At 39.0% G+C, this 14,517-nt stretch overlaps 1 protein-coding gene and 1 long non-coding RNA gene across 2 annotated transcripts in view; one reads left to right on the plus strand and one right to left on the minus strand.

Annotated features, from left to right (window-relative positions):
• LOC134679858 (zwei Ig domain protein zig-8-like) overlaps window positions 1-14,517 on the plus strand; it is a 645,620-nt gene that overhangs the window by 351,712 nt on the left and 279,391 nt on the right. The window lies entirely within an intron of this gene.
• The window catches only part of LOC134679872 (uncharacterized), a 156,461-nt gene continuing 143,120 nt past the window's right edge, over window positions 1,177-14,517 (minus strand). The window contains exon 2 of the long non-coding RNA XR_010100405.1: window positions 1,177-1,279. This is a non-coding gene — a long non-coding RNA (uncharacterized LOC134679872). The remainder of the gene's footprint in view (window positions 1,280-14,517) is intronic.

The following is a 14,517-nucleotide window of genomic DNA, read 5'->3' on the forward strand; positions in this document are numbered from 1 at the left end:
ATACAATACAATGCTCACTCATTTAACCCGAAAGTCATGTTTTCATGAATTGCGCTTAACAAACATTGAGTAAAATCTTCAACTTGTCAAAGGCGCAAGTTCAAATGAATAATTGTATCAAAAAATTCACTCTGAATGCACCATAACAAGTCACCAGAGATCGGTAGATAATAAAAACTCTTAATTGATACAGATAATCACGAACCTCACCACTGTTGCAGATGACACATGAAAATTCTTGGGATTCAACATCATCTTCCTCGCAGTATCCCGGCTTTTGCTAATGCTTATGGGAGCTTGGGGTCCGCTTGGCAACTAATCCCAAGAATTGGTGTAGGCACTAGTTTTTACGAAAGCGACTGCCACCTGACCTTCCAACACAGAGGGTAAACTAGGCCTTGTGGGATTAGTCTGGTTTTCTCACGATGTTTTCCTTCAACAAAAAGCGATTGGAAAATATGAAATGGTATTTCGTACATAAGTTTCAAAAAACTCATTGGTACGAGCCGGGGTTTGAACCCGCGACCTCCGGATTGAAAGTCGCAGGCTCTTACCGCTAGGCCACCAGCGTCACCCATGATCACCTCTAACACAATTAGGGTTGCAGTGCGTTACCGGCCTTTAAAATTGGAATGAGCTCTATTTTTGAAAGGCCTGATCGGTCTGGAAATACTGTGGCCTAGTTGATTCCACAATTTCCACAGTTTAACTGCGTGGGGCAGGAAGTTCTATCAGAAACGCGTAGTTGAGGACTACTAACCGTAACCGTCTAAGTGGTGATACAAATTTTTATTTGTGCAATTTTTATTATGCGCTTTAGCGCATAGCTCGCAAATAAATTGCTATGTGCCATTAGAGGTGTCATATTCAACAGTGTCGATTAACAGTCTTTACTACACTCGTCTCTAGAGGCGCTAAACTCACTTTGGCCTCGCAAATTGTGTTTATTCGCGCACCCGAGAACCGAGCTTCGCAGACCATGAGGCCAAGTCTGTTTCAACTATTGATATGATTTTTATTTCGTTTTGATACGACTTCAGGTGACATTCGGTTTCTAAGCGCAGCTGCACTTACTGTTGCAGCTGTTATTGGAAGAAACATCAAATCTCATGTAGATTTCTCAATAAATAGCCTTTATGCTATATCCTGCAGGACCCTATTACTAAAAGACTCCACTGTCCGTCTGTCCGTCGCCAGGCTGTATCTCATAAACCGTGATAGCTAGACAGTTGAAATTTTCACAGGTGATATATTTCTGTTGCCACTATATTAACAAATACTAAAAAGTACGGAACCCTCGGTGAGAGAGTCCGAATCGCACTTGGCCGGTTTTTTATCCATTTTCCCGGCAAGATAAAGTCGAATAAATACCTAACTACACCTAAGACAAAAATTATCACTTGTGATTCTCTCTCACCACAAACTTTATATAACTTCACAAGCACAAGTAAAGCCTTAGAGACAATATATCTAGATATTCTAGATCCAGGCCAGGTCAGTTATCTCCTAAGAGACCTAGACTTGCTTCTTTGTTACCTTACCTTACCTTGCAGAGGAAGTACTGCGGGGTCCACTACCTTTATTTCCTACACTATTATAAGAAAAACTTGTTAATAAGTATTAAACATTCATCATCATAAAATTTACCCGAGTTGCCGAGAGACTGGCCATGTTATTTATAACAGAGTATAGAGAAAATAACAGTAATTTATGTTAGGAACATTTGATAGCCCACGCAGTGCATGTGTTATTTTAAACGTCAACATTCTGAGGAATTATGAAGTACAAATGACACTTGCACTGCGTGGGCTCAAAATCGCTGCAGACTTTTCTTGGTCTAACTCTAAGTATATTATGATGTTGTTATGCCGGGCTGTACCGTCACGCACCGTGATTGTTGATCCATTTAGGGTCTAGCTAAATTGGTTGTTCAATATTGAGTCTATAAAATGTCCAGTTCAGATAGAACCCTAAATGGCTCAACAATCACGGTGCGTGACTGTACAAACCTCTCGCCGAGAGTCTCGGCTAAAAAAAAAATAACCCAATAGGAGAAGGCCGCAATGAGATGGGAACGAGCGAGCGCGACGGGAACATTAAGTATTTAGATGGACTACTGTATATAACATTCTACTCTTTTTAATTTCGATAGTTTTTCAACTTCTCTTGACAGCTGGAGCTGATTGCGAGTTTATTTTATTAGTTTTCGAACGATACTCACGTAGTAATGATACAACTTGATCAACTGATCAGGGAATATTACTTAAAACTTTGATAGGTATTCCGAAAAACAAATTTACAGCTAGGTTGACTTGGCGAATTTGAGTGGTAGACCGGTATACAGCATATTTTTAAAAGCAATAAATTTCCAGTATTTATTTAGAACCAAAACAAACCCAAAATACCGGTTTTTATAAAAATTCTACTCGTTAGTCTAAAAATAATCTAGAATATTGACAAAATCAATACGGGACATGTGAGCGACAGCAAAATGTACAGTGTACACGCGAGCTTTGCAAATCAAACAAACGGCAGCAAAACGCGCCGCGGGCAAACATGTGTAGCCGACCGTACTATAGCAAAAATGATATAGAAGAACCTTATGACTTTAAAATAAGGTTTAGAATTGTGTAACAGTTTGAAGGATGGTACGGGCCGCGTTGACTCGTATCTATGACGAGTTTTCTGTTATCGACGCAAAATGTTTTTTGATGCAAGCCTTTAGGAATAACTGTAAGCACAAAATTACAGGACGTCGAAAATCGCCTGAATCGCTTCGGGAAAACGATGGTACGGCCGTGCGTCTTTGTTTTGCTCGACTTGGCGGGGGCACTGCCGTGCCCCCAGATTTTTCTATCATGTTCTTAAGATTCCAAACTATAAAGTGTTTAAAATTGATCGATTAATTTGTTTTTTTTTACGAATAAGAACATGTGTATTTACATTTTATTACCTTCCCATGAGGTCTTAGCTGAGCTGTTTTCCTAGAACAGAAAAGTGTTACTTGAGGAAAGGATGAAAAGTGGCACTATGATCCCTCCTAGCAAACAAGAAAAAAGCCCTTTTTCAAATAAATATTAACATTCACAATGAAATATCTACACTTTGATTATTTTACCGATATTCCAAATTCACATTATAATGTTGAGAAACGGGCGTATCCTAATTTATATTAAGGATATGAATTCGATCTGGATTAGATATGAATCGGTTCTGTCTGTAATGTTTTGTAATAAAACCATTTGTTTCTTGCATACTGAGTTTTTATTATATTCATTTTAAAATAACTTTTACACATGTGCGATCAAACAACATCTAACTATCAGTGAATCCAATATGGCTAACCCTATTGTTACCCAGTTCATTCTTCTTCAACAGCGTCTGTACTTAACAAATGCCGCTCACTGTCACTGTTACTACCATATGCATTGGTTCATTATAAACAGTCTGTAGTTGCGTTCTGTTACAAGCATACATTACACTGTCAGTGTCAAAATTGACGTTTTTGGTTGAAGAAATGTCACTTTTGACACTGACAGACTGATCCACATCTTATCCATATCGAATTCATATCCTATGATTCAAGTTAGAATACGCCTGATAAACAAAATTAATATTTGCCCCAAGGACGTAAACAATTACTCAGAAACATCAAAATATTTTGTTATTTTGTTAATTATATTCCGTTTCATAAGAATGGACAGCTAACATAATAGATGTTTCGAAGTACGCTCGTAAATTAGAATTTAGACTAGAAACGCTGTTGTCATTTTAAACGTCAAACTTGTATGAAATTATGACGTATACATAACACTTACACTGCGTGGGCTATCAAATCTTAAGACTTGTAATGGTGCGACTATATCAATGTACCTAATACTTGTATTTTCTATTTTTTATGCTATAAAATGGCAAACGAGCAGACAAATCTCCTGATGGTAAGCACTGCAGTTACCGTAGCCCACCCGCAACATCAGAGTACGCTCTTTACTTGAAGATTTGAAAGTGCGACCTTCTAATCTTAATAGTAACATTCCATTTCTAACCGCAGCTGCACTACGGGTACTGAACGCGTCGCTGTCATTGTCAATTTCCATAGTAAAATGAACAGTAATGCAGCTGTCGTTGGAAATGGACTGTCACCTTAACGCGCGTAACGGTTCGGTAATACCACAGGTGACAGATCTAGATATTCTAATTTCAAATTTTAAGACATGAGATAGACGTTTGTTCTGACAAGTCCGCACTCTTCTGCAGAAACGCCAGAGAATTCTGCACTGTTGCCAACTCGGATTTTGAAAAAATGCTAGACTTTTATGACTAGATTATGCCAAAATTATGCCAAAGTTTTTTGAAATATGCTAAAAAAAAATGCTAAAATGTCAACTTGAAATTAGATACTTAAACACATACATTTTTCAAATTTGCCGCCTTTTTCTACTGACAAGATCTGCTTTACCAATTTTATATAATCCGTCGACGTCCATCCGTCCACAAAAGTAAAAATTCATATGAAAATATGAACCACATAAGGCGATGGCGCATATTGTTGCTGCCAATTTGGTGCAAACTTGGCTTAGACTAAATTATGCTAAAAAATATGCCAGATGCTAAATGGAAAATTTTGGTGCCAAAGCAAGTGAAAATATGCCAGATCTGGCATCAATTATGCCATGTTGGCAACACTGGAATTCTGTCAGTAATATTTTGGTAGTTAAGTTGGTAGCCAAGTACTAGATTGAAAAAAAAATCCAAATAAGTATAAATCCTGCAAGCAAAGTCGGTGAGGCGACTAAAAATATTATAGGTACGAAAGCATTTTCATCAAAGGTAAAGCAGGTCACTGGATGCCGTTACAATGGATTCATCCAAATGGACGGCATCCTAATATTAAACATTGTACGTTTTTGACATTCACGGACCGATTTTGGATTGCAGCCACGCCATTTGGACTGTTGGAAGGCTCGTCCGTGGACACCTTAAAACGCGGACACGCACCGCTCACACTTCACGCTCGCTCGGTCAATAAAGAATAGGATATAATATAAATGACATGAAGCAAATATTCTCATAATTAACGTAACACTCATGTTACATTGTTATTAATTCAATATGGAAGACGTTGGAAGCTTGTTTGTTAATGTATTATATTACTAATGCAATTAGGGAAGCTTAGGGCATAATTGAATTCTGTTCACATCAATTGTATGGAATTTAATATGTGTGGAGGTGAAAGGTAGCTAATTATTGTGTATATTGATGACTATGTTAAAGCCAAAACAACAGGTACTTAATCAATCAATCAATCATTTATTTATTTCTTAGCACGGCTCGGGTTGCGTAATAAATAAGACTTATTATCATAAGAGCGTAAGCCGTCCGTTTATATTCAATTACACAAACGGGTCTACCGCGATATAATTTCATTGTTTTTACCTTTAATTCCGACGTTATATCGCGATGAAACGACGAAACTATATCGATGACGATGAAATTATATCGCGGTAGACCCGTTTGTGTAATTGAATATGTGTACAAAACGCGAGAGTTTAAAGTGTTAAACCGTCCGTTTGTTATGTATGAAATAGAGATGGGCCGAATATTCGGTAATTATTCGGCATATTCGGCATATTTTTAAATGTTCGTATTCGGCCGAATAGTTCGGTTCGAACTGCCGAATATTTACCGAATAAACATATTTTTAAGGGCGTCCGCTAGCTGGCACGGGTGCACATGCAGAGACGGTTCCGTTTCTTTTCATATTTTCATATACATTCCCGGACGGTCCAGAGGGGAGGGTCCAAAACACGTACGGAGTGCAGATCGCAAACTTATTTTCAGCGTTTTCCAAAGTGGAAGTCGGACTCGCGCACGAAGGGTTCCGTACCATTACGCAAAAAATCACGTTTGTTGTATGGGAGCCCCACTTGAATATTTATTTTATTCTGTTTTTAGTATTTGTTGTTATAGCGGCAATAGAGATGCATCATCTGTGAAAATTTCAACCGTCTAGCTATCACGGTTCATGAGACAGACAGACAGACGGACAGTGAAATCTTAGTAGAGTCTTTCGATAAAAGACCACTTTTCACTTTTCGTCACTATTTGAAGCTGACTGTGCCGCGGCATTCACATTCAAATCCACACGCATTAAAACCTAGGAGCCTGCAAGCGTAAGTAACAAATGTCTACACCGAGTCAAAAGAAATGAGCCCGGCTGGCTACATTGTGAATTGTGTGCTGGATGTTACACAGCGGTGGAGCATGGAGTAAAACAGAATGTTTATTGGGAAATAAACGCTGGAAAATAAACTAGCAATTACAATAACATAAATGGAAATATGAAAAACACGATTTACTACATTGCGTGTCGTGTTTTCAATAATAATAAGTAATGTTGCATGATATCTTGAAATTAGTGGCACATCTTCACTGTTCTCAAGTGTACTAGAGTTCCATTCACATTCAAATTCACACGCATTAAAACCTAGAAGCCTGCAAGCGTAAGTAACAAATGTCTACACCGAGTCAAAAGAAATGAGCGCGGCTGGCTACATTGTGAATTGTGTGCTCGCCGCTACACAGCGGTGGAGTACAGAGTAAAACAGAATGTTTATTGGGAGAAATAAACGCTGGAAAATAAACTAGCCATTTAAATAACTTCAATGGAAAAATGGAAATATGAAAAACGTGATTTACTACATTGTATGTCGTGTTTTCAATAATAATAAGTAATGTTGCATGATATCTTGAAATCTGTGGCACATTTTCACTGTTCGCAAGTGTATTAGAGTTCCATTCACATTCAAGTTCAAACGCATTAAAAGCTAGAAGCCTGCAAGCGTAAGTAACAAATGTCTACACCGAGTCAAAAGAAACGAGCGCGGCTGGCTACATTGTGAATTGTGTGCTCGCTGCTACACAGCGGTGGAGCACAGAGTAAAACAAAATTTGTATTGGGAGAAATAAACGCTGGAAAATAAACTAGCCATTTAAATAACTTCAATTACTACATTGTGTGTCGTGTTTTCAATAATAATAAGTAATGTTGCATGATATCTTGAAATCGGTGGCACATTTACACTGTTCTGTGTGTATGATACTTAAGATATATTAAAAGACCAATTTGTTCTTACAATTTTACGCTGACTGTACTGAATTCACATTCAAATTCACACGCATTGAAACCTAGAAGCTTGCAAGCGTAAGTAACAAATGTCTACACCGAGTCAAAAGAAATGAGCGCGGCTGGCTACATTGTGAATTGTGTGCTCGCCGCTACACAGCGGTGGAGTACAGAGTAAAACAGAATGTTTATTGGGAGAAATAAACGCTGGAAAATAAACTAGCCATTTAAATAACTTCAATGGAAAAATGGAAATATGAAAAACGTGATTTACTACATTGTATGTCGTGTTTTCAATAATAATAAGTAATGTTGCATGATATCTTGAAATCTGTGGCACATTTTCACTGTTCGCAAGTGTATTAGAGTTCCATTCACATTCAAGTTCAAACGCATTAAAACCTAGAAGCCTGCAAGCGTAAGTAACAAATGTCTACACCGAGTCAAAAGAAACGAGCGCGGCTGGCTACATTGTGAATTGTGTGCTCGCTGCTACACAGCGGTGGAGCACAGAGTAAAACAAAATTTGTATTGGGAGAAATAAACGCTGGAAAATAAACTATCAATTTCAATAACATAAATGCTAATATGAAAAACACAATTTACTACATTGTGTGTCGTGTTTTCAATAATAATAAGTAATGTTGCATGATATCTTGAAATCGGTGGCACATTTTCACTCCTCTCAAGTGTAGAGTTCCGTTCACATTCAAGTTCAAATGCATTTAAACCTAGAAGCTTGCAAGCGTAAGTAACAAATGTCTACACCGAGTCAAAAGAAATGAGCGCGGCTACATTGTGAATTGTGTGCTCGCTGCTACACAACGGTAGCGCAGAGTAAAACAGAATGTTTAGTGGGAGGAATAAACGCTGGAAAATAAACTAGCCATTTAAATAACTTCAATGGAAATATGTAAAACGTGATTTACTACATTGTGTGTCGTGTTTTCAATAATAATAAGTAATGTTGCATGATATCTTGAAATCGGTGGCACATTTTTACTGTTCGCAAGTGTATTAGAGTTCCATTCACATTCAAGTTCAAACGCATTAAAACCTAGAAGCTTGCAAGCGTAAGTAACAAATGTCTACACCGAGTCAAAAGAAATGAGCGCGGCTGGCTACATTGTGAATTGTGTGCTCGCCGCTACACAACGGTAGCGCAGAGTAAAACAGAATGTAGTGGGAGGAAAAAACGCTGGAAAATAAACTAGCCATTTAAATAACTTCAATGGAAAAATGGAAATATGTAAAACGTGATTTACTACATTGTGTGTCGTGTTTTCAATAATAATAAGTAATGTTGCATGATATCTTGAAATCGGTGGCACATTTTTACTGTTCGCAAGTGTATTAGAGTTCCATTCACATTCAAATTCACACGCATTAAAACCTAGAAGCTTGCAAGCGTAAGTAACACATGTCTACACCGAGTCAAAAGAAACGAGCGCGGCTGGCTACATTGTGAATTGTGTGCTCGCCGCTACACAGCGGTGGAGCACAGAGTAAAACAGAATGTTTATTGGGAGGAATAAACGCTGGAAAATAAAGTAGAAATTTGAATAACTTAACCCTTAAATTGGCAAAGAATGTGGAAGGTCGACTGATGATAGGAATTTTTATTAACGTTAATCTCACTAATACTGATACGAAACAGTTGCTTATAATTTACAAAATGCGCAGTGTTAGTCCTGCTCACGTCTCCTGAATCAGCCTGTATAAGTAAGTGTAAGTGTGTAATGTTTTATTTTTATATTGGTGAGCAATAAAGAATATTTTTACTACATTTAGGCGATGTGTGCTCAATGATACACGGTAAAAATAGCTAGAACAGAATATAATAGACTTGTTACAGGTAGAAATAAACGCCTGAATACGAGCAATTTTAGTACTTTCAGACAAAATGAAAGATGCGAATAACTACAACTACATTGTGAATTGATCATGTGCCGGAGCACAGAATACGACAAATTGTACACACCGGATGCGCATTCGCGCGCTGATTTCGCTCGGACTTCTCTGTATAAGTATTACGGCTCGGCCACGACACTGAGCGACTTGCGTCGGCGGCAGCGACAGCCATAGGTTCCCGGAACAAAAGGTCCGATCGCTGTGTCTACGTCCAATCTATGGTTATCGGTGCTGCCGTCGCAAGTCGCTCAATGTCGTGGCTGAGCCGTTAGAGCGGGAGAAACGCCCGCGCGAATGACATCTAACTGAATCATATCAGTTTCCGATATGTTTCATATAGGTTTCATATAGGTCAGTGTCATATAAGTTTGAAGTCAGTGCACGTTCGGAATGTCCTGTTAATCCCTTGAGACCACGACATGGATTCATAAATACGGAAAACAAAATTCCATCAACAAATTCTTAATGCTGGTAATTACTCGGTATGGTAATGACAGGGGCCGGGAATGACCGACCTGGGAATCGGAGTAATGACTTTGCCAACTTTTTTGACACATTTGGTAATTAGTTTGTAATCTTGTTGGCGGTTGTTGGTTAAATTATGAGTGGGATTTGGATACGTGGAAATAATATCACGTCACGGTCACGTCATATCAGAGGCACGCACACCTACCTAGATAAAATTATAATGGCGAAAATGACTACCCTTTAAAATCATATTTTTTTGTCATGCACAATTTTTAGGACTTTAAGGCGATGAGGCTAGAATCGTGTATTTTTTTAATCTTCAGCTTCAAGACTTTAAATCAGTATAATTATGGTTTTAATTTTAACAGACAGATGGACGTACGGTCCCTCCGTACCAAAGTGATACTATAAGGGTTCAGTTTTCTTTTCCTTTTGAGTTACGGAGCCCTAAAAACAAAGTTTATTTAAATTAAATTTGTTCGACTGCACTTAATTAGAAAGTCGTTTTCGTGTTTATAGTTAGCATTACCTCTCCACCGCATTCAAATCCCCATGACTTAAACAGTCTGAGCCAACAGACCCTAATTAATTCAAGATGCTGTAGCTTTAAATCGTCTATAAGATGTGCCAGGTAAGACTTAGATTCTAGGTAACACAGTAGGTAGGTAGGTAGTAGGTAGGTAGGTAGGTAGGGGTAGGTAGGTAGGACATTGGACTAGAAATGTAAAAACTTAGACTGTAAGGTGTTACAATTAATCATTGAAATCATTTTACCCATATTTTTTCTAAAATAAGTATTTATATAATACAATGTATACAAAACACAACAGCCTTATTTATTTAGCTTACTTTGGGACCAGATCAGTTTGTGTAAGATTGTCCAGCAGGTCTATTATGGATATCCACGCTTTATCCACGTGACAAAATATCTGTCACCTTTTAACAGAGCGCGATTGAAAGTGACGGACACCGTTTTATCACGCTGTCACGTAGACAAGAACGACCATCATATCCGTATTGTTATAATAGTACTTAATATCTGAATTCTAATTCTGTAACATTTAACTCGAAAGCTTCATGATACCCAACTTAAGTATATTTCCAGCAAAATATAGCACTTTAAACTTCTACAACGCCTGAAATGCTTCTATCCCAAGCCTGAACCTTCGACCCAAATTAATCAATGCTGTAACATTAAGGCTTCCGCGGGTAAGTGTCGCATTGAGTGTCGCCACTCGGCCCTCGTACATCTTTATTACGGCGCTGAGAATCGCACGCTGCATGCTAAGCAGGCACCATCCACTGGCAATACTGGGCATAGACTAAATCCGAACTCGGGCGAACCAGTCTAAAATGACCTTTACATTCGTAGCAACTCTTCTTCTCAGTCGTTATCATCATTCATCATTTTAGCCACCAGTCGCCCACTGCTGAGCATAGGCCTCTCTTCGTGTACGCCACTTATCCCGGTTCTGTGCTTGTCTCATCCATCCCACGATTTTTTGAATGTCATCCACCCAACGAGCCAACGGACGCCAGGCGCTTCTTTCATCCGAAAGCGGCCACCAATCCGTCAACATCTTGGATCTACCTGCCATCACTCTGCCTGGCATGTCCACCCAATCCCATTTCAGCTTGGTAATGATGTCACGCACGTCTCTCGCGATATGGCGTCGGATCACAACATTCCTCACTCGGTCTTGAAGTTTACTTTAGTTTAGCCAGTCGTTATACTCTTTGCAGTGTCGTGGTCAACTGCTAATATCAGGTACAAATGTTGCTAGCCGTATAATTTCTTGCCAAATTTCGCGGTTGGAGGTGATTCTGCAAATTCTTTCAAGGGTCTTTCTATTGGTTGTTGTAACTAGTTGTGCGGGAATTCTTCTTATATTGGCTTTGAAATTGTCGGTGGTAGTGATTGGAATTGTACAGGCTTGACGTGCCAAAGGACAGCAGGCTCGATGCGGTCAGCGGTTATTGGTTAATGTGAAAATGGGAACGAATACTAAAGTAATAACAGCGGGTTTTAGCGGCGAAAAATAAGGAATGTTATGAGGTAACGTCTCTCTATGGTGGCAAAGCTCTCAAATATCTATATCTATTTTATATTTCGCGGCAGCAATGTATTAGGCAGTAATAGGCAAAAGAATGTTAGGGATGAATGTTGATGGTCGGAGAGCGGATGGTAGAAAAAACGATGGATGGATTGTGTGAAAGAAGATATGAGAAAGGAGTGTGTGCTGAGGTGACGAAAGATAAAGGAGAATGGAAGAGAAAAACATGTTGTGCCGAACCCGAGAAGAAAATGTATTCGGCGGTAAACCGTAATATCCTGCTGCAATACTGCAGCAGTAACGCTGGTATAGATTGGAATTCGAACGGTACCTTTAATCTTTAATAAATCTACTTAAAACTTACACTTATTTTTTCTGTGAATACCACGGAAGTTTTTTCATCAGAAAAGTTTTTCGTCCAAAAAACTGTACATCAGACCTGCTGTAGGTACCTTTACCACTTGCTCCCACTATTAGGTGAGGTAAAAGCACCAATGAAGTCGCCGGGAATTGGGAGAAGGAATGGATAGTGTTTTGTCACGTAATGAATGAACATCTCATTCAGTGACCGAATGAAAATGGGTCAATATTAACAGGATTTACACAAACAGCTAGAGAAATGGAAATTTGATTTTGGTTGGTGTATTTAGTTATATCTACAGGAATATCTGATCCACAGTACTGTGCTGGCTTGGTCACCTGGAGAGGATGGGGGAGGATCGTGCTGTGAGAAGAGCGTATGTGGGGCAAACGTCCGGGTGGAAAACGTCCGTCTGGGCGTCCCAGATACCGCTGGAGTGACGAAGCCCAAAAAGACCTGTCCGCCCTCGGAATACCCAACTGGCGTGGCGTGAAGTGGCGCAGAATAGGGCAGAATGGCGCTCTCTTGTGTCAGAGGCCAAGATCCTCTTTGGGTCACTGAGCCAGTGATGTATGTATGTATGTATTTAGTTATGTCTGCAGAATACATATATCATTTATGCTCGGTTAAAACGATTCTGTGGTCAAGGAATGATCCAGCAAGGAACATATTTAAAAAAAAAAATCCATTATGGGCATAAAAAATTGCTTTCGTTTTTTAAATTTATTGTATTCATATTATGTATGTAAATGCGTTTCTAAATGACAATTTTATTCATCCAGCTAAATCTCCAATTTCCAATGCAAAATCTGCTGTCTATTAAATACATTTTACATTTTTTGTGCCGGTCGATTGAATTTTCATATCTGCATATTCGTCTGTCATTTGTTCGAAGCTCTTGCATATGCAGCGGGCTATCGCATGCATAAGAGACTTTATGGCTGCTATTTGTAGTTTTTTTCTCTTTGCGATTAGACTAGCTAGTTCGAAAGTAAATGCAATTGGAGCCCTATTAAGATATTAATAATTTGTTTTCGATACAAATGCGAAAAATAGCTAATTCGGCACTCGTTGCGTATTTACTATATTTCGCACTTGTAGCGTTAATAATTATTATGGTGTTGATATTGATATGATCCACCGGTCGCTTGTGTGTATTGGCGAGCGAAATGCATTGCGAGTCGTGTCATAAATATAACTGTCATAAGGCATATTGTAACCCAAAGTGTGAGTACTTTATGGGGTCGATTATAAAAATAAAAATGTAGTTGATAGTGAAGATGCCTGGTTAAGTGTCCCACTGCTGGGCAAAGGCCTCCCCTCGCTTCCTCCACTCAACCCTGTCTTTGAAAATAACTTGTTTTCTTTTGTTTCAGGTAAGTGTCGATGTCGTCTTTCAGAGGCCAAATTATAATAACAATCAATGGTATTCACAATATGGCATATTCCCTGACAATTCAGCCGAGACCATTACAGGTTAGTTTAGTAATAGCATTAATACACTTACATCGACTTGCACCATCCCACTAACCCGGGGTTAAGCGGTTAAACCGTTAACCCATTGTCAAATTGTATTGGTAACCGTGGTATGTTCAGGTTTAACCGCTAAACCCCGGGTTAGTGAATGGCAAGGGGCAAGTGGGCCTTAGGAATATTTACATGCATATTGTACATATTTATTTATATGAGGTTAGAGTGTCCCCCTGCTGGGCAAAGGCCTCCCTCCTCCCTTTCCACGTATCCCGGTCTTGACCCGTCTCCCACCAGTTCCTGTAAAGACGTCGAGGTCATCTCGCCAACGCCGTCGAAGTTTTGTTACAAGCATATAAATGTGAAATTACTTTAAGAAGTTGTTGCCAAGAAACTTAAAACAGACTTCTCAGAAAAGTCAAATACATGACATCATTCGCAAATCATCAATAAGATTTAAAAATCTGAATTTATTCTACCGCAATATATGGTCGAATGGTATGGAAGTGGAACTAGGTATAATAGCCGCAAAAACACGAATAAAATCAGGATAACGATTGGGAAGTTGGGGACCGTGAAGAAATATGAAAAGTTGGAGACAATATGGCGTCGATGATGACAGCTAACGAGCATATTGTGGGTGCGAGGAGGCGGGAAGAGTTCCGTATGTTTGATAAAAACCGAACAAGTGCGAGTCAGTCTCGCCCACCGAGGGTTCCGTACTTTTTAGTATTTGTTGTTATAGCGGCAACAGAAATACATCATATGTATGTGAAAATTTCAACTGTCTAGATCTCACGGTTCATGAGATACAGCCTGGTGACAGTGGAGTCTTAGTAATAGGGTCCCGTTTTTACCCTTTGGGTACGGAACCCTAAATATGATAAATAATCTGCCCGATTCGAACTTTCAGATTGTACGTCAATAGATCTAGAAACGATATGGATTAGATGTGTCAGTGTCAAAAGTGACGTTTTTTTTCGAAGAAACGTCACATTTGACACTGACATATCTAATCCGTATCGTTTCTAGATCAATTAATTGAAGTAACTCAAAGTTCGAATCGGGCCGATAGTCTGACAAGCGAAGGCCATATAGTGAACACTTTGAAAAAAAAAACTCGTCTC

Source organism: Cydia fagiglandana, chromosome 3 (assembly GCF_963556715.1).
Source record: "Cydia fagiglandana chromosome 3, ilCydFagi1.1, whole genome shotgun sequence".
Classification (NCBI taxonomy): Eukaryota; Metazoa; Arthropoda; class Insecta; order Lepidoptera; family Tortricidae; genus Cydia; species Cydia fagiglandana.